The following is a 21177-nucleotide window of genomic DNA, read 5'->3' on the forward strand; positions in this document are numbered from 1 at the left end:
TGTTTATGAAGATTGTTGAAGATACAAAATGATCCTTCATACCACTATGCTAGATTAATTATTATTATTATTTATATACTGTAGCATCAAAAGGCAGAAATCAGAGACCAGGCTCCATTGTGCAGAGCTCTGTACAAACAGATAACAAAACAGTACCTTTCCCAAAGAGCTTACCATTTAAATCAGCTCTGTGGGGCAGGGATTATCTAACTAAGAAGTAACTGGTTTGAGCATTGGCCTGCTAAACCCAGGGTTATGAGTTCAATCCTTGAGGGGGCCACTTAGGGATCTGGGGCAAAATCAGTACTTGGTCCTGCTAGGGAATGCAGGGGGCTGGACTCGATGACCTTTCAAGGTCCCTTCCAGTTCTAGGAGATAGGATACCTCCATTATATTTTAATTTCTGGGTAGAGATGAAGTTCCACAAAAAGGCTGAGGAGTTTCTGGCAGCTAGGAGAGGTGGCAGATAAGAAATGTAGGGCCCAGCATTAATGAATGATGAAGATAAGTTGGATAGATGATTATGTACAGTATAAAACAGGATCTGGGACGAACCATACTCCATTCTAGGGGGCACCAATCACACAAACACATATAATAATAGACACTTCTGTTCCTAGTGGATAAGTGTCCCGATCACCACAAATGTTATTAAGTAGCAGAAAGGCTAAGAAATGAAGGGGCATAGAGATTAAACTACCCTCTCATTCCTGCAAGTGTTTCTTCCAGGTCATCTTTGAGTGACACTGCCAAAGCTATGTGTGAGAAGCTGCCACTTCCCATGCTGTACCTTCTGGTGATGAACAAAGGACTACAGTTTCTAGGGGTGCCAAACCAGCAGCTTTCAGAAGCAATCATCATTTCACACACAGGCCTCAGCTTGTGTGTGTGAGGAGCGTGAACAGAGTTCCAAAACACGCTCTTTACTATCCAAAAATATAGAACGAACTTGTGCTAAGAAACCAATATGTACTCACACAGCCACTCCCACTTATGTTGCCATTTTCACAGGCAGTGAAGAATGCTGGAGAGTTGTATTCATGGGAGCTTAAAGCTGCACTTCAAATTGATTTTGGCTCAAGAAAATGAATATAACAGTATGAAAACTATGCTCCAATTTTCTCCACACAGGTTTGTCCAGAGAATTCCTACCACAGCAGTACTATGTTCCTGTCAGGGTATTGCAACATCCTTCCAACTTGCACAGAACCATTCATGATTTCTTTTGTGAAATTCAATTCTCCAGACAGCTCATCACTCTTTGAAATGAGGGGAAAAAAACAAGTTTGGTTTACAACAACTAATGACATTTTGAAAAACAATAACTTGTTCTTCTTTTAATCCAGCACACTGGTTCTTTGGGGATTAGTTCACTTGAGCCAAAATTCTACTGGATGGAGACCAGACTTTAAAAGCCAAATTCTGCTTTTGGTTTTGCCAGCGTAAGTATAGAGAAGTTCCACTGATGTTAACGGAGCTACTCCACACTTACACAAATGCAGCCTTGAGCAGAATCGGGTCCTAAATGTCTATTAGTGGGAACACTGTACTGTTTAATTTCAAAATTATTCAGAACCATTCAGCTAAACCACAAAGCATCTAAGTCGCCTAATTTACAAACAATAACTGTTTTCTAAACGCATACATCTTTGTTTAATGAATCCTAACATGCAATATTCTTCCAAAATCATTTAGAGGCTATTCTTTTAATTTCTAAAGAAGGCCATCCTAAAGATGAATATGCTAGCTATTAGCCAACTTTCACCATTAAGTACAGATTTTAAAATAATGACCAAGTTACTGGCTTCCTGCTTAGGAAAAAACAAACAAATCTCCTCATTAAGTTATAGAGATCAAGACAGATTTATTAAGGAGTGTAATGATAACAGAGATCTGGTCCATATGTCAGTATACAATGGTTTGGTTGTATGGGTAACTCTAACATCAGAAGCAAAAATGTTTAAAGTTTGTATGTTACTTAAATCAATAACATATGCTTAAATGGGAAGATTACATAATAGTGTCATTGTTCTCTCAAATGGCTATAAAGTACTCAAAACTGTAAAACAGTGTGTGCGTCTGTGCGCTTCTCTTGTTTTGTTAAGTCTGAGACACAGCCCCCATCTCAGCAAGCAGATAAGGGGATATCCTTATGTCCCTGCAGTGTCCCTTTGCAGCCAAAGGGGCTCCATGCAGGGGCAAAGATCTACCCAAGAGGATCTGATGGCAGAATTGGAGGCTTACTTTGTATACTTGCTAATATAATTAGGGAATAATGATTCTCCTTTGTCTTGTACCTCGCAGTCATCTACACCTGAATGCAGTGGGTGGAAAATGCTCCCATTCTGATATGTTAATATCTTGTACCCACTTTGCATTGGTACAAATGATTGGCCCTGGTGCAAGGCAGTGGTGAATAAGGTCCAGACTTTTGGTGCAAAAAGCCTATTGTTACACTAAAATGCTACGTTGCTGTAATGCCTAATATTTTATCCTCATTTTGCCTTCAGAACTGAGCAGTCTTTTCTTAACAAGTGTTCCTAACCTTGTTCTGCAACATCATCCTCAGACTCTGAAAACTAAGTGAGAATGAGGCTTTATCGAGCTATTTTTAAATGTACAGGTGGAAAACATCAGGGGAAGGCAAGTGTGCTCAAGTCACATAAGTTGAATAGGAAGCTTGCATCTACACAAGCTTTAGGTTTAATAACCAGTGTGTTATGTGAAACTCTATTTCCATTATTCTTTTTTTACACGCAAATGCAGACTTGCATTTCACTGTGAATGAAAAAGGTGGTGTTGGTGGGTATCTTTGCAGCCCAATGTGTTGCTGAATGTTTTTAATAGGGTTTTTCAGGCAACCTTCGTACTAACTAAAACCTTTATTTTCCAAGTGTTGATGACAGTCAGGTTTTCTCCTAATAGAAATATTTTATGGGTTCTTCTTGTTTAAACATTCAGATTTGGAGTGGGGGCAAAAGCACTGTATAGCGCATTTCTTCTATAGAGCTCAAACTATCATCATCCTCCGTTTTATTGATGCAGAAACTGAAGCACTGAGAAGAAAATGACTTGCCCAGACACACACCAGTCACTTGGGAACAGCACTCTGGTTTCCGGGCTCCCAGTCCATAACCCTTTGCACTGGGGACTTTATATCTCCAGCCTCAGAGTTGCTCTAATTTGCAGCCAGCAGCAATAGCTCCCAAAGAATTGCTGCAACAGCCTGTGATCACTGGAGAAGAGTGGACCCTGGCCATACTCCCTCTTCCCAACACTTCCTCTAACCTGGGACCGGGTAGGTGTAGAGATGGCTACAGTACCAGGGATTCCAATTGCTGAAGCATCCAGACTACTCAAGTCTGAGGCTGAGGATCTGGCCCAGAATCTACAACTGTCCATCTTCTCTTCAAACTGTTTTTCTCCTCTGAATCTCACTGCTGCTGGTAGTTACTTGTCTTGAGTGTTTGCTGTCCAGGGCTCTGCAACCACATTGGTAGCTTTAATCTGGAAGAATGATCGGGCTAATCCATAGACAAATTTGCTACGAACAAGGCAGCTAGAGACACTTCTGCACTCCATGGGTGAAATCCTAGCTTCATTGAAGTCAATGGCAAAACTCCCATTAACTTCAACAGGGCCTATATTTCACCCCAGGAGTCTGTCTTTCATAGGGGTGAACTCTCCGAGCATCTTTTACTAGGCTAGGATTGCTCTGCTGAAGCAGATAGGAGTGGAGGACGCCAGCAAGGATACAACCAACCCCTCCAAGTTGTGTTTCAGGGCTATACCTATCTTCATTTTTGTGGTATATTCATGTATTATGGTTTCTTATGCCACCATTGCATCCACTGTAGCAATCATGACATAAGACTTGCAGCACTATCTGCAAATATTTTGTTTCACAATTCAGAGCATATCAGAGTAGAACCCTATTTTATATGAAATTCTGCTCATCTGAACTAACTGAACCAAGGTAGTTTCAAACAAAATCAGGAGAGCTGATCAATACACTGGTTTTGTAGGGGGTCATAATTGTGTTTTAATTAACTAAGAGTTTTTGTTCGACTTAATAAGTTATAATGTACTGTGAAGGGGAAGTCTCTGAAATGTAGCTTTAATTTAAAATGTTCTCATTTTCAGTTGCTGTCAAAAAACCCAGAGCAGAATAATTGGCTTGATCAAAGCTGATGTACCTGGAATGAGGAATAATAATTCTCTATCACATGAATATATGTATGCGTGGGTGGGGTACATGTAATTTTGTGTTAATTTCCTTTTGATCTTGAAAATTGCTTGTCATTTTATCTACTTGGTAGTCTTTTAACAGGTAACCGAGTATTAATAATGAAATACTAACAACTTTAACTGAGTTTCCACAAATTTAAAAATAGCTGGATTTGTTAAAGTGTGGCTCATAAGCCAAATACAGCCCTGGGACTTCCTTCTACATTATGCTTCCACTCGTGGCAAAGGTGGGGAGTTTTGCCCATAAAGGCTGTCTACCTCAATATGCAATACTCCATCTTGACATCAGCATTACATAGTCTGAACAGGCAACTGAACTTTCAAATGGAGGAAAATTTAGATACACAGTAAATAAAACTGCATCTCAACTGTCTCCCCTTTTAGCCCCAAAGCTATCTATGCTGCACAGAAATCTGGCATTCCCTCACTTTAACTGTTGAAAATGATGTACATCGGAAATAACAAATAATAAAGTTAAGGTTACAGAATGGGATGCATTCCTTTAGTGTAAATAACTCAACGTTTTCAATTTACTGCCTGGTTAATGTCTTTGTATTTTTAATTTTGGGTCTTTGTTTTACATTGCATCCCAGATTTGAGGTTTAGCAAAATAAAAGAGATGTGCTTCCACTTTGCTTTAATACAGTTTTGACACTTTAAAATCAACACCCCTGAAACTTTCTATACTGGAGAGAGTAAGTAGGAAGAATATTTGGTAAAAGTGCTTTGATTGTGAGTAAGTAGGAAGAATATTTGGTAAAAGTGCCTTGATTGCACAATATCAATTGTAGAGGCAGCTCATTGGCATTTTAAAAAAACCTTCATTTTGTTCCAACAACTTTAACACACATAAAATCAGAAAAAATGAAATACCAGAACAACTGGACATATAAAAATTAAGAAGAAAGATGCCAGTCATTAGATTCCTATTCAACTTCTGTTTGTTGGAAGTTGTAAATAAATGTTATCTCAAAAAACCAAAATAAATTGCTACGAGACCAGATACCTAGATTCCACAGAGATGGGTGTGATATTAAAACCTAGACAGAAAATGTTGAGCCGTTTAAAAATGACTGAACAGACTCTCACTTTCAAGACTGTTTAACTCTAGCAGTTTCATACTATGCTATAACGTAAAGCCCTCTATGAATTTTTAATGTCTCCCTATAATTCTCCAATGCAGCAACACAATCACTTCCAAACTGATGTTCCTGTGAATTTTTAAGTAATTTTTAAGTAAACCAACTGGATTAGTTTACTAAGGGTGCATCTATGCTGCAAAGTCATAGCAACAAGATGGAGTTTGTAGCCACCAGCGAAGTCACACGTCCATGAATGATTCAGCTTTTTGCAGGCCGATGCCATTTTTTACATCAGGGGTCAGCAACCTCTGGCACGCGGCTCGCCAGGGTAAGCACCCTGGCGGGCCAGGCCAGTTTGTTTATCTGCCGCGTCAGCAGGTTCGGCCAGCGAGGGATGTGCTGGCCGCGGCTTCAGGCCTCCCACATTGGCCTGAGACGGTGAACCGTGGCCAGTGGGAGCCGCGATCGGCCGAACCTGCCTACGCAGCAGATAAACAAACTGGCCCGGCCCGGCAGGGTGCTTACCCTGGCAAGCTGTGTGCCAGAGGTTGCCAACCCCTGGATTACATGTTAGTTTGAACGTTCCCAGGAAAGCTCAGATGTGGATTGGCGTCTCCCAAAGTCAATTATCAGTTAAGTGTTTCTTGATTGGGCACTTACTGAAAATAGTCCTTTCTCAGGAAGCTGACCAAATGCTTCACTGAGGCTGCTTGGAATCAAACACATTGAGATACAAGTACATAGCCAATATTCATAACTTCAAATACAAAAATGATACACATATACAGATAGCATAATCATAACCAGCAAACTACAACCTTTCCGTAGACACCCCAGTTGACCTCCTCTGTACAAGACCTGGTGCAACCATAGGACCCTGGTTGCAACAATGATCTATACGGTCACAGTTCATGTCAATAACGTCACAGCTATATTGACCTAAATTTTAAGTGTAGACCAGACGTTAGGAAAAATTCCCATTGAAGCCATTGCTAGAATACAGATGGTAGAAAATGAGATAATTTTCTTTAACAGAAATAAATAAAGTTGTTACTTTCTAAGGTGCCACAAGTACTCCTTGTTCTTTTTAGTAGAAATGATTTTCTTTCAATGTATGTTAACTGTTTTAAGATGAACATTTTAAAAAATTCTCCAAGATGCAAAAATTTTGGAAACAAACAAACAAACTAATCCTACATAAATAGGCTGTGACTGGCACTTAAGCTGTTAGGCTATAATGTAAAGAGAGAGATGGAAACCTTACTTCATCTAATTATTATACCTGTGTATTTGTGAATTTCACAGTAAGGAAGATTTATTTCTATACCACTGAGCCCAGATTATTTATCAAAGTCAATGGGAGATTTGCTTGACTAAGGACTGATGCTGGGTGAAACTTCTTGGGAGGATAGTAAATGCATTTTTTAATGCACTGAAACTATTTGCAAATTCAGATCGAATTCCGCCAACAGTTTCAGCCACAGGAGAGAAAAAAACCCAAAGCCATTTGTTTCAGCCATTTTGAAACAAGCCTTTTTGACTTTCCATTTAGGAATGTTTAGTTTCAAAATGGTCAAAACTTTGTGTTTCAACACAGTGGTTCATTTAGAAATGTAGCTAAATATAAAAAAGGGGGGAGGGTGAAAAACATCCGAAAACAACCTAAAATGAAAAAACAAAACAAAGAACATGTGTGTGGTGTGGGGGTTAAACAAATAGTTTTGTTTGACCCAAACTGAATTTTTTTGGTTTTTCTCACCAAAAAGTGGTTTTTTTTCTGGATTTTTTCCAATTTGGCCCCCAACATGTCCTGGTTTTCACAAAGCAGCTGCAGAGCACTGGAGAATCAAGCCCTTGATGCACAATAGAAATCACACAATTTCTACAGTACAAAATAGTGAGCACAGCATATAATTGCATGGGGCCAGATTTTCTAAAGTATTTAGGCACCTAAGCAGGTCAATGGGAGTTAGGGACCTAACTCATAAAGGCACTTTTAAAATCGCACTAGCTGCCTATTTGCATCTTTAAGTGCCTACAGACCTTTTGAAAATTTTATCCTGGCCCTCTCTACCACCAAGAAACCAGATTACATGTTCCCATCACCTCAATGAAGCAAAAATAACTCTGCCATTATTTACATTTATTATTATGAGGGGTAATTACCATAACTAAATTATGTTAGGAAGACTTCCAAGATTCAAACACCAAGTTCTTGCAATCTTCTAAAAAAAGAGGCTACCATTATTTTTTAAAAAGTATAAACACATTGATTACCCACAGTTTGTTTAGTGTATTTACAGATATACAATATTTGTAAAGTATAGTGTCAACTAATTACAGATGCCACACTAAAAACTGTGAAGCTTTACAAAGAGCCAGGAGTATGGGAACAACAAAATTAACACATGCAGATCTAAACAAAAAAGGATCACTTCTTTCAGCAGTGAAATCCAGCCATCTCTGGGTGGTTCTAACATTGTGCCATAGCACTACATAACATTTTAAGGAAGAAAGTGAAGAATTCCTTTTCCATATGAAACTCCAGGGTGAATTTAGGTGAAAAGAATGTAATTACCCAAACTGGATTGTGGCCTGAACACCAGTGTCACAAAGAGTGCTGTGGTATCTTTAATGGCCACATGTAGTGAGGAACCTTGTTTTATGTCTCATCTAAAATATACCAATTCCATTGGCACTATAGCATCATCTGATACCACACAGAGAATATTGGTGGTGAGTCAGAGGGAACTGACACCACTTCCTATTACATGGAGGTGTCAATTAATTTCTTTTATGCAAGTACTGACCCATCCCAACCATGCCTGACTTGTGCCGTCTGTTAAGATCACAACACATGGTGGCGTGGCTGTCACAAACAGTGAAACAGAAATGATAGACCTACAGGGAAAGAAATATACGTGCATGTGTGATTTTTGTGGAATAGCAACAGGTTCTCTTTGAGCTGCAATGCGCTCATGTAAGATGACAATCACTAAATCAATTGAATTCTGATTTTACAGAAATCAAACTCTCAGAACTGATCATAAATATTCTTATCTGCATCTCTTCTTCACCTCCTCACCATCTAGTTACGTTGCATGCCATTTACCAATAGGCAAATAAATCTAAATTGCTTCATTTCCCCCTTTTTGAAACCAGCAGCAGCCCTGAATTCCAAGCTCGTAGTTTCCTATTCAATGTAACTGTTTCCGGAAAAAAAAAATCTGCAGACAACGGGCTCTTCTGAGGAAAGAATCAAAACAACCCTCAACCCCGCCATTACACTATTGTTATAGTTTTCTGACCTATTTCTGTAAGGACATACCTTTCTGATGGCTGCTTGGACCACTGTTGTCATGGAGACGGTTAAGGTTGGGCAGCTCTACCAGCAGCAGTCGAATTACCATTACTCCCCAACTCTCAGGTCTTTGGATTTCCTCTAGGGTGACCAGACAGCAAGTGTGAAAAATCAGCACAGGGGGTGGAGGATAATAGGCACCTATATAAGAAAAAGCCCCAAATATTGGGACTGTCCCTATAAAATAGGAACATCTGGTCACCCTAGTTTCCTCAAAGATTGACTGTAACCATTCGCTTTCATCACTGACTAAAAAGATCACTTGGGCCTAAGTTCCCATAAGTGAACACTAATACGGTGGGTAGAAAAGTTGCAGATGCAAATGGTAATAGCTGGGCATCTAAATACTTGTCTGCAGACACAAATCCATTAGTTATTACTATTATTATTTGTGTTACAGTAGTGCACAGAGGCCCCAGGTCAGGGCCCCATCGTGCTGGGTGCTGTAGACAAACAGGGCAAGAGACAGTCCCTGACCCAAAGAGCTTATAATTTAAATAGACCAGACAGGCAAAGGGAGAATTATAACAATTTTTTTTTTAAACAGATGGGGAAGAAAGGTGCAGCGAGAGTAAGTGACATACCTAAGGTCATTGTGGCTGATCGAGGTATTGAACTTGATCTTCTGTCCAGTGTTTTAACCCCAAAAGCATCCTCTCTCGCTAGTGAGATACCACCATTTCTGTTTACAATCTGTTGGAGGGGCAAAACGGCACCTTGCAAAATTAGAGACTGGATTCAGGCCCAGCTGAGACTGGGCCCTTCAATTTACTCATACTGCAATGTGGCCATTTGAACTAGTTACGTACTGTAAACTATCAATGTTTTTAAGAACAAACCAAACCAATGATGATTGGGCTCAATTAAAACATTTTCTTTGGAAATGATAAAGTCATCATCCATACATTTTCATGAAAGAAGAAAGGAAGGGAGAAGGGGTACCTAGAGAGTGAGAACCAAAAGAGGTTCGGGAATACAGAGTTTTTGCTTCCTGACACTAACGCTGGAGTGGGGATAGTCTTGTCCCTCAATGTGCAAAGGGGCAGGTCATGATCCCTCTAGTCCCAGACCCTTCACATAGGAAGGGGCAGGCTGGGAAATTCTCATCCTTGCCCTTAACTGATCCCACAGAAAACCAACCGTACAGCTGATACAACCTAAGCACACTATCTATGCTTTTGATTGAGACACTCTGCACTGCGGAATCCCACTTAAAGAGGGGCTCCAGAGACAGTGATGCGTGGAAGAGGCAGAGTGAGACGACCTTGAATTAGTACACAGGCTCAAAGTTTTATGCCAATGCCCCTGCCTCCAGTAGGTCTCAGGAAATCCATTAGTTTTAGGAGGGGGCTGATTTCCCTGCTTTTTCCATGATGAAAACACTTCCCCCTCCCTTCCGTGGAAGAATTATCAGGAAATGCTGAAAGGGGAATCAAGGATTTTTTTCATTGGGAGAGCATGATCTAGTCCTACTGGGAGGTTCACTACTAAAATAATAAGCCAGAGTTCAGATAGTGAGATGGTGCCATGAGGTGGCAGGGATCTAGGGATACCAGAATCTAGTTCCCAGATGGTCCTGCTGCAGCAGAGATATCAGCACTTGGAAAGAAATGGTTCAATGAACCATTTTTTCAAATTATCTAGGGCAAGATATCCTACCTCCCATTCACACTGTGACCTGGGGTCGCAAAATATTTATGAAATTATGGACTTGCATGAGCTTAAGCAGTGGAGTAAATAAGAGTGTTCTGGGTGTGAGCATAAAAACAGAGAACCAAAACAGTGCAACATTCAGGCATTATTTCTTCCTCAGCATACATATATTCCTTTCACCTCAAACACTCCCTGAAAGTAAAGTTCTTAAAGGGTATTTCTACTGCAACATTCGCCCAGGATTTGAACTCAAGCTCAAGCCTAACCCCCTTTCCATCTACACACAAATCACACTAACTCAGAGCTTGGACCCAGGGTTCCAGGACTCCACGGCGGGTAGAGGGTCTGAGCCTGAGTCAAGCCAGGACCTAGAAGTTCAAGCCCTATGGCTCTGCAGTGTAGATGCAGCCTCACTGGACTCGCGCTCTGAGAATCTGTGAAAAGTATTCCATAATCCAACGGGCCAACTTTCTTTGTCCTCTGAACAACCAAGTTTGGTGGACTGTGGAGTTTTCCCACACTCCACCCCAAACAAAGGGCTAGAGCAGCCACATTTTGGGAGGGCACTAGAATGCCTGGGATATGGATGGTTGGATTTGGGCCCCCATAAAGCAGTGTAGATGCTGGAATCTCAAGATGGGACCCAGGGTTCAACAATTTCTTACCCGGGGTTTCACATGAGTGTAGCTGCTCAAGCCCATGATCATACAATGATTCCCCTGTTGGGAAGCTGTTTATCATAACAAGGAGAGGGGCAGATATGGGGAAGAGCCTGGGACAGGGCTGCGTCCGCTGCACCTGTCAGGCAGAGAGCCTGTGCTGGAGAGTTTCAGCAAGCAGGAGTTGGCTGCAGAGACGCCTCAGCTGGGGAAGGATGTAAGGACTGAGAAGCCCTGGAGACAAGGACTAAGGCTTTGGCTACACTTACACTTCAAAGCGCTGCCGTGGCAGCGCTTTTAAGCGCTAAGTGTAGTCAAAGCGCCAGCGCTGGGAGAAAGCTCTCCCAGCGCTGTCCGTACTCCACCTCCCTGTGGGGAATAACAGACAGCGCTGGGAGCCGCGCTCCCAGCGCTGGTGCTTTGACCACACTGGCGCTTTGCAGCACCGCAATTTGCAGCGCTGGAGAGGGTGTGTTTTCACACCCTGCTGCAGCGCTGCAAATTTGTAAGTGTAGCCAAGCCCTAAGACAAGAGCCAGAGGGGCAGTGAGATTATTCTGAGTTGCTCTGCATCTTTGCTGCTAAATTAATAAAATAAATAATTTCCATGCTGCTATTGTAGCATGCTAGCCCGCGGAAAGCTCGTGAGTCTGTCTCCATGCAGTGGCACTCTCGCCTCTCAACTACTACAACAATGCAAATAAATAGTAACAGTCAGATGTCAAGAATTATACTTATCTTTAATAAAAAGAGCAAACGAAAATGATTTTACAAAACATTTTAGAATTTTGGAACTTTCATATTCTAAAAGAATCCAGAGAGATTTATTTTTGAGGCCACCACTAAGAATTGTTGCATAAGGATTACTGTATGTATGTACAGCATCTAAATTATGTACCAAATGTAGTATCCCAAAACATGGAAAAGTTAAAGGGGAACAGGAAGTAGCGGCATAATGGAAATGAAAGATATGAGTGAAAGCTAGCAGGCAGAAAACCAGACTGGGGAGAATGGTGCCCACATTTCAAAGGTACCTGTCCCAAATATCCCTTATTTGGATGGGATTTCTATCCCCCTGTGCCAGAGGTGGGCAAACTACGGCCCTCAGGACCGTCCTGCCCAGCCCCTGAGCTCCTGGGCGGGAAGGCTAGCCCCCAGCCCCTCCCCCGCTGTCCCCCGCCCCGGCCCTGCAGAGCCACGCCGCTGTGCGGGCAGCACGCTGGGCGGCAGAGCTGCACGCTCCTGCCGAGCACAGCGGCAGCATTTCTGGCTCTGGCCAGCGTGGCAGCCAGACATGCTGCTCTGCATGCTCTGCTCGGCATGGTGAGTGGTAAGTGGGCTGGGGCCGGGGGATTGTATAAGGGATGGGGAGCCCCAGGGGGCAGTCAGAGGACAGGGAGCAGGGGGTGGCTGAATGGGGCGGAGGTTCAGGGGTCAGTCAGTGGGTGGGAAACAGGGTGGGTTGGATAGGCATGGGGTCCCAGGGGGCCTGTCAGGGGGCGGGGGTGTGAATGGGGTTGGGGCGGTCAGAGGACAAGGAGTAGGGGGGTTGGATGGCTCGGGAGTTCTGAGCGGGGCAGTCAGGGGTCGGGAAGTGGGAGGAGGCGGATAGGGGGCGGGGGCCAGGCTGTTTGGGGAGGCACAGCCTTCCCTACCCGGCCCTCCATACAGTTTTGCAACCCCAATGTGGCCCTTGGGCCAAAAAGTTTGCCCACCCCTTCCCTATGCAGTACTGCACTATCCCACTTCACAGCACTGATACTTCAAGCTTCTGTAACCGATATGCTAGCACTTGATCTTGCAAGGTACTGAGTACTCTGGACTCTCTCCAACAATGCACTTAAGCACATGGTTACCTTTAAGCATGTGAGTAGTTCCACTGAAGTTGGCAGGACTCTTCATGCATTTAAAATTAAGCATGTGCTTAAATTCTTTGCTGGATTGGGGCCAGAGAGGAATACTGTCTATTCCAAGCACTGAAAAATCATGAGTCAGGCTCCCCCACCCCCCAAATCATCAGATTGGCTTACACATCATGAAATTAAAAAAACAAAATCATACAAAACCAATAAAATTTGTCGTCTTTTTATTTGCCTTTTGGTTTCAGAGTGTGAAATCCTGGCTCCACTGAAATCAATGGCAAAATTCTCATTGACTTCAATGGGACCAGATTTTCACTCCGAGTCTTTAGGGTGCACTCACATCACATTTTCAGGCTTTTCTCCACAGCCATGAGGGCTAGGGACTTACTTTAAAAAAAAAAAAAAAAGAATGTGGAGAGTCTTATGTAATCACTTGCCTCCAGCAGCTAAACTTTAAGATAAACACCCAGTTTCACGAAACTCTTGATAAACATGTAAGTAGGGGTGGCTCCAGGTCCCAGCACGCCAAGCGCGTGCTTGGGGCGGCAAGCCACTGGGGGCGCTCTGCCGGTCGCCGTGAGGGCGGCAGGCAGGTTGCCTTAGCCTGCTTGCCGTGCTTGGGGCGGCAAAATGCCTAGAGCCGCCCCTGCATGTAAGAGCAGGCAACAGTTGTAGTGCTCTGAACCTTGAAGGAATGAGCCTTTAGTTAAGGACTGCCACCTCCTCGTCTCCCTGCAACTTTTACTGGACAGTAGTGCACCAGCATGACTTTCCTCTCATTCAGTTGTGCATGGCCAGCTCCAGAACTGAATGCAACACAGACTGCAGCACAGACACATTTTAAATGTGTCTGTATTTGGATTACAGAGTTCTGCATTATCTTTGCTCTGTTCCTACTTCCCTCCCACATCCTCTGAGCTCTATGTTGATGTGCACCCACCTTTCCCGTCTCAGTTAAACCACATACGTGCAAGTAACATTAATTTCAGCCCCCAAGCAGCAGATGTTAGTTCTCTATTGTAAGGAACTGCAAGAGTGAGGTTTGGAGAAGCCCAGCTGTCTTGTGAGGTACAACCCCTACAACTGAATGGGAGGTAGTGGGCAGTAGCTGGTAGAGCAGAGTTTTCAGTCTGGTTAACTATTGCTTGTGCTATAAACTTATGGGCACAAGTTACCAAGAATCAACTTCTGTTAAAAAAAAAAAAAAAGCACCTTCCAAGAAGGCAAATGTCTAACATTTTACACAAGTCTCTTTATTCATCACTGAAATTAGAATGAAAGCTATTAGATAAAACATATAGGCTGCTAGCCAAACTAGAAGAAAGCTCATTAGTTTTGAAATATAGTTCTTTTTGCTGTAATCATTAGGAAGACAAGTAATGTGTCATCACAAAACAGTGAAAGAGAGTCTTTTAACTCACACTCTTCAGAATAGGTTCCATGTTTCTTCCTTAATTATCAGTTCATAAATCTAGAGTTTCTTGGCTGATATGAAAAGGATAGAGGTAATAAGTGAGAACTTCATAAAATCAGTGTAATGTAGCAAATTAACAAGGACCCAAACTAATTCCTTTTCCTCATATACTATATTCTCAAAAAGTAAAGTCGTCTGTAGGAAAAACATTGAAACTGAAAAAAATGCAGATATTTGACAAATAAATTGGGATTTATTGTCCACCTATGTGGTATATAGCAATAGCTTGCAGTTATATAGTGCCTTCCATTCTGAGGTATCCCAAAGTAATGCAAACTTTATAAACCACCCCCACAAAAAAGACAACTCATGAATTTATGGCTAAGGCTGCTCAGTTGCATTCCCTACCAATGGAATCATAAAAACTCCAGGAAATCACCTTTTAAGCCAACAATCAACCTCAACTCACGAGCCATACCAATGAAACGTCAGCCTACCCAAATGATTCCTCAGCTCCACATCAAACTCCTTTTCAATTCCAACATACTCTATTTCCTCACAATCACACTCACAACTTTAACTCCAGAGTGAGGTAGATGACCTAAATACCAAGATTTTTAAAAATGGGTACCTACAGGTAGGTTCCTAAATTCTCATTTATGCACCTAAATATAAGTGGTTTGATTTCCAGAAGTGGCCTTTTCTTGTTGTCAGATTTTAAAAAATGCTTTTATTATTTTCCATCTTAAAAAAATAGGAAATTCCAGACAAAAACATTAAGAGAAATTTAAGGTTGCCTGGATAAGCACACAAGTTGGAAAGTAACAATATGCATCATGCCTCCTCATGTGCATGCATTATGATACAGTCTTTAATTACAGGACCACACACTATTTGTCATATCATACAATATAGTATCTGATATTCTTTCTATCACATTAGAGACATGTGCAACATCTGGAAAAAAAATTCCAGTCTTCAAACTGTTAAGGATTGTATTAAAGAGGACTGTGATCAATTGTTCTCTGTGTCCACTGAAGGTAGTACAAGTAGGAAGGAGCTTAATCTGCAGCAAGGGAGATTTAGTTAGATATTCGGAAAAAAATTCTAATTGCAAAGATAGTTCGATTTCTAATTCCAAGAGAGTCTGTGGAATCCCCATCACTGGAAGTTTGTAAGAAGAGAGTAGACAAAGACCTGTCAGGGATGGGCTAGGTTTACGTGTCCTGCCTCAGTGCTGGGGCCTGGACTGGATGATTTCTCGAGATCCCTTCCAGACCTACACTTCTATGATATACTCACCATATTTTCATTGTTCTAATAGTGGTCCAGTCTATCTTTAACAATCTGGAATTTATCACTAAAAATGCCTCTGCCAGCTTTCAGCTTCTTATTCTCAACCATTCTGGCTTTATGGCTATTCAAAAAAGTTCATAGGAATTATTTTTTATAATGAGAAAAGTGAATTTCTCCCCCACTATCCTCATACTCAAAAATATACAATCTCTTATTTGCTCTTTAAGAAAAAAAATCACCTTTTGGACAGGGATCAAGCATGGAAAATTTCAACCCAAAAAGTGAAATTTCTGGACAGTTATGAGTGACTAAAAACAGAGTTAGGATGGAAACCATTATGCAACATTAACTATCGCAGTCATAGCTGCTCCCATGATAGCACCTTATTTTAGGATGTTGTAATAACAGGTATTAAATTGACACAATACAGATGCCCAAAAATATAGTTCAAGTAGACAGACTGTGCTTGTGTGGGCTTTGCTCCTAAGTATTACAGGTTTATCCCAAGACAGGCTGCTGGAGACGGGAAGTAATGTCTGAAAGCCACTGCTGTGTTGCACTAGCAGAGCTGCTTGTTTTTAACTCAGCTGGCAGAATTCTGGTCTGGGAACGCTGCCAGGTTCTAGTCCCTCCTTTGCCTACTCCCTGCAATTTCATTTAACTGACGTGTAGAAGACATGCTTATTTAAAAGAGGTGTGGGCTGGCTTCTACTGGTACTTCTGAGCCTGGCAAGTGTCATATGTAATATTAAAGCAGATATCCATGCCAAAACAGTTATGAATTGTATTTGATCAAATTACTGCTAAACTTAAGACTAACTCTTGCTAGTTTCCAAGACCAAAAGAATGTCAGGTGTCAGGAATTATTCTGTTAAATCTTTTCATGCTAGGAGTTGGATTCCTCAAGTACAAAGACAAGAGAAAAATCTCCCTAAAGCTTCAATTCAAGTCAACGGGACTTAAGGACAAACTTAAATCCTTTCTTGAATCAGGGCCTAAATGAAAAACTGATAGAGCTGGTCGAAATATTTTCATCAAAACTTTTGAGGAAAAGTTGCTTTTTGCCCAAAACAAAAAAAATCATTTTGGGCAAAATTTTCATTTTTTCCCAATTAAAAACAATTTTGATAAAAAATTTCATGTTTTGGGACAAATTCAGTTTTTAAAATCTGAAACTTAGGCCAAACCCCTCTTCCAATTAATCCCCTTTAATACTTAGTTTGTCCTCCCAACTCTCCAAAAGGAGCAAAAGGCACCAGTCCATGTGAAGGGCAATAGAGTAAAACACATTTTGAGTGCCCAGGCCATGCCGGTTTTGAAACATTACAGGCAAAAAAAACAGAACAAAACACCTGAACTGAAAAATACCACATTTTTGGAACCCTAATATTACATTTATGCACTGTCCAATTTCCTTCAAACATTCCACAAAATCTCTACTATGGAATAGTATCATGGACAAGAAATTTTGGGAAATCTGTTTTGTTTAAAAAGGGATCTTCTGACTGAGGCAAACTAGAATGCAAGTTTAATTCAAAAAGCAATAATTCAAAAAGCAATATTTGCCATATTCCCTTAGATATTGGCAAAAATGGTTTCAACAGGATAATTCCTTTCACCACATATCTTTTCCTGCAGCAAAATTGTAATCCTGTGTTTATGACTTAACAGCAGGTTGCTATGAAAATGATTGAAGTGATGTGGCATTTCAAGCAAGTAGGTAAAGATGGGCCAGGATGAAAACAGGCTTTATTTAAACCACAAATACTGTATCTAATAATTAATAAGGGGACAAGGAAAACTAAATACATAGTATGAAAGGTGAGGAGTTTCATTTTTAAGTACTGCTTGTTTAACTGTTTTCCCATTGACTCAGAGCCCCTATTTATAAGGACATTTGTGATTGAATGAGCATTTTGTGCCTGAAATTGACTCCAAACAAATGACATCATGGGGCTCCATGTCATCCATTCTCTTAATAACTGTCTGATCAAATCTGCTAAACTTATTAGAAAGATTTCTTTTCTTTAATGGGGAGGACCCCATAGATGTCCATGGTACTTCGCTGATGGCGAAAAGGCAAGGTGGGAGCAATCACTACCAATGACAGGGATCCAAGGTCATAAATTTCTTAAGCATCTCTTTCAGTATCTTACTGAAGCACTCCACCAGCTCATGTCTGAGGGTGATAGACTGATGTCTTTAAGGCCTTGATTTTCAAGAGATCACACAATTCCCCCATTAGCTTTGAAGTAAAGTTGATCCCCTGGTCAATCAATGTCTCCTTCAGTACCCACCTGTGCAAAAACCTTCATCAGTTCGGTGGTAATAGTAGCTGCAGTGGTTGAGCAAAGGGAGATGGCCTCTGGGCACCATGTGACAATCTATTATCACCAGAATGCACTGGTACCTGGCCGCACTCTATTCGTGGTCCCATCAGGTCTGTACTGATCCTCTCAAAGGGTACTCCAACCACTGGGAGAGGGAGCAGCGGAGCTCATGGGTGGCAGGTATCATAGGTTGGGGGAGGCTCAGCCACCCCAAAACAGCCAAGCATGGCCCCACCCACACTCCGCCCCCAGGCCGCTGCTTCTGCTCTGAGGCCTGACTCCAGTGCTGCAGGTGAAAGGGGTGAGGCTGGGAGCTAGCCTCCCCCAGCTGGCGGTTCATGCGCCGCCCATGGTGGAACTTTTGGAGCCCTGTCCATCGACATGCTGGGCACAATGCGCAGTAGTCCCTAATCTCTTTTTGTTCCCCTGCCAATAAAATTTGAGGGCCACCCTTTTAAGGGTCTTCTCTCGCCCCATTTGTCCCCCTCAAGATATTGCATGCGCCAGTGCAGCACTTTGCGGCAGAATTTCTTCAGGACAAGAAATTGTACTCCTTACTTCTCTGGTTTGGGGGTCCTTCGCCACCTGATACAGTATCTCCTCTCTGAGTTCAAATAAAAACCACTGCTTCATCAGTCATGTATTTACCATCTCACCAATTTATGCTGGCAAGTTGGTCATACGCCCTGCTCGGGATTGGGTCATCCTTCTGTTTGTTACAAAATCTACATCTGCCGCCAGCAGGTTTAAGTCTAGGGACTGTGAGATCCTCTGCTTCTCCTGAATACAGGGAGGGCACTGCTTCTGCGGGAGCTCCCTTTGCTCGGATCTTCTGTCTCTCCGACTCCTGATAACTTTTTAGGTTTTTGTGACTCATGGGCCTCTACATGAGAGTCTGCCCCTTCCAGGGGGTTATTACCCCATGACTTTATGACGTCCCTGAAGAACTCCCAATCCCAGCCCAAATCTAGTGTATGGGCCACACGTGCTCATACTCTTCCCACAATTGACTGTACCTCCTTTGTGGGATATGGGCACATATCCACATGAACACACTGGAAGTAGATAGGATCCGGAGGCAACCTTGGGGACACTGTTAGCTGTTCCCTAATCAATGTTTGGCTGCACCCCAAGTATACTTCTACCCCAGTAGCCCACACAGGAACTAATATCTTGATCAGGCCTCTTTTCCTAGCCATGGCATCAGCTGCCCATGCCTGTTCAGAGTTGCTAACCATTAAGAAGCAATCACAGCAGAAATGTCCTCACTGTCCATGTGAAAAACAACTTCTGATCAAGGGATTTGCCCTATCCCTTGACTTCCCTAGGGGAAGATGGGTGTCAGAGGGGGGGGCCTTCCCTCAGGATTGGGTTTTTCCCCAGCACTTTATTCCTAGTGAGACCAGGTTTCTGGGGTCTTGTCATAGCTGTGGATCATCTGGTAGACTAGGCTTGGTGTTTGGTTCCTCAGAGCTTGCTCTCATTGCCAGGCCGAGAGATCCTTAGCCTATACAGTCTGTAGATCTTAATGAGCATCTTCAGGCCTGGGTGTTCCATTGGCTGGGCATGCAGCTGCCATATAGTTTTCTGACAGCGTATTGTGAGGGTTAATGTCTCAGGCCTGTGCCGCAACACTTGCTCCCATCCCCCAGCCAGAAGAATTTCCGAAAATTGCTCCAGCATGACCTGCTCAGCCACCAGCTCCCTGGTCTGCTTTTTGGGATGGAACCAACACTAACAATGTTCTTTAAAGCTCTGGGCTGCTGCACAAGGTCAGGCCCCAGGGAAATTTTTCCGGGTGAAAGCACTGTCAGTGGGTCTCGGCACTGATATCAAAGATGTCTAAAATAGCCGCCTTGACCTGTGCATAGTCTTGCGTATCCACAGAGCGGAGGCTCCAATATACAGCTTGAGCCAGCCCAGTAAGATAAGGTGCCAGCAAAATAGCCCAGTGTACAGATGGCCATCGAGCTGCTGTGGTGACCCTTTCAAAACTGAAGAGGAAAGCATCCAGGCTGTCCCGAAGTCCTATCTTTGTGTGTTTTATGAGAAACTTTGGGGCTGGGGTGCTAGTCCCTCTCAGTTGTAAAAGGGTTGCCACCTACTGGACCAGGCATTATTGCTGCTCTTGCTGTTTTGCCTCAAGCTCCCAGATGAGCTGTTGTTGTTGCTGTTGATGTGTGCTGCTTACTGTTGAGCAGCCATTTGTTGAAACAGCTGGTTCTGTTCCTGCTGTTGTTGGGAGGCCTGTAGTTGCTGGCTGTCCATCCGCCACTTCATCAAGTTGTCTATATCCATACTTTCCCCCACCCGCAAGGCCATACAGAAGACCTGGGATGAGAGACCACATTCTCCTTCAAGTTGTGTTGGGCAGTGCTCACTGTTGGTGTCACCTAATGTGTAGGATATTAGGTCTCTACTCACCCCGCCTCCAGTGTCTCTCACTGGCCATTCTCATGCCCTTGGGGGGTCTGCCTTTTGGTGGGTGTTGACTTGACACTCTGGTCAGGTCATTAATTAGGCTCCAAGGAAGATATTGGGTCCCATGCCCTCACAACTGGGGGGGGGGGGGGATCAGTCTATCTGTTGACCCCCTGCGGGCATCCAGCCCCAGCTGCAGTGTTTTCCAAGTCTCTACCCTCCCCTTCCTTCCCCAAGGGCGAGTCTGGAAGTGAGGGTTTTCATGCTCTTCATAACAAGGGTGGTTGGTAGGGCAGCCCTGGCCCTGGACCCCAGCTCAGGACCCTGTAAGAGGCAACAATGTCCAGCACCCAGGAATGCCTTAAGGCTGCCTCCCTGGGCCACTTCCTACTGCCCACTCTCCCAACAAAGTCTTACAGTTTGACACGAGGTAGTGAAGAAAGAGTAACGGAACCTTCCACCCCTCTGGGCTCAGAAGGCAGGCTCTTTTTCCCAGGGAAAGGCTTCCGGAACATCCTTCTTTTGGAGCTCTCAGCTTCTTTTGGAGGTCTCGCTCCCTGCCCTGCCAGGCATTTGCTGAGCTGTCTGGCTCCCTTTTAAGCCCCACCTCCAGCTGTAGCATGCTCTGCAGCAGGGGTGGGCAGGGCTACTTAACCCCTTCAGTCCCAGTGTCGGGCTTATATACCCCACCACGATAACGCATCTCACTACAGACTTGGGTGAAATCCTGTCCCCATTGAAGTCAAAGACAGAATTCCCTTTGACTTCAATGAGGCCAGGATTTCACCCCAGATCCTCAGTTAGGGTATACCAGTGTAACACCATTGATATCACTGGAGCTATGCTGATTCA

The 21177-nt window shown here is 43.0% G+C and overlaps 1 protein-coding gene across 6 annotated transcripts in view; it reads right to left on the minus strand.

Annotated features, from left to right (window-relative positions):
* The window catches only part of LRRC56 (leucine rich repeat containing 56), a 112313-nt gene that overhangs the window by 36558 nt on the left and 54578 nt on the right, over window positions 1-21177 (minus strand). Inside the window, exon 1 of one of the 6 annotated variants that reach the window (XM_045012669.1) lies at window positions 8659-8701. The exons of the other annotated variants lie outside the window; for them this stretch is intronic. The gene's annotated coding sequence lies outside the window, so the exon portion shown is untranslated. Of the gene's footprint in view, window positions 1-8658; window positions 8702-21177 lie in introns of those variants that run through there. 6 annotated transcript variants of the gene reach the window in all.

Source organism: Mauremys mutica, chromosome 4 (genome assembly GCF_020497125.1).
Source record: "Mauremys mutica isolate MM-2020 ecotype Southern chromosome 4, ASM2049712v1, whole genome shotgun sequence".
Lineage (NCBI taxonomy): Eukaryota > Metazoa > Chordata > Testudines > Geoemydidae > Mauremys > Mauremys mutica.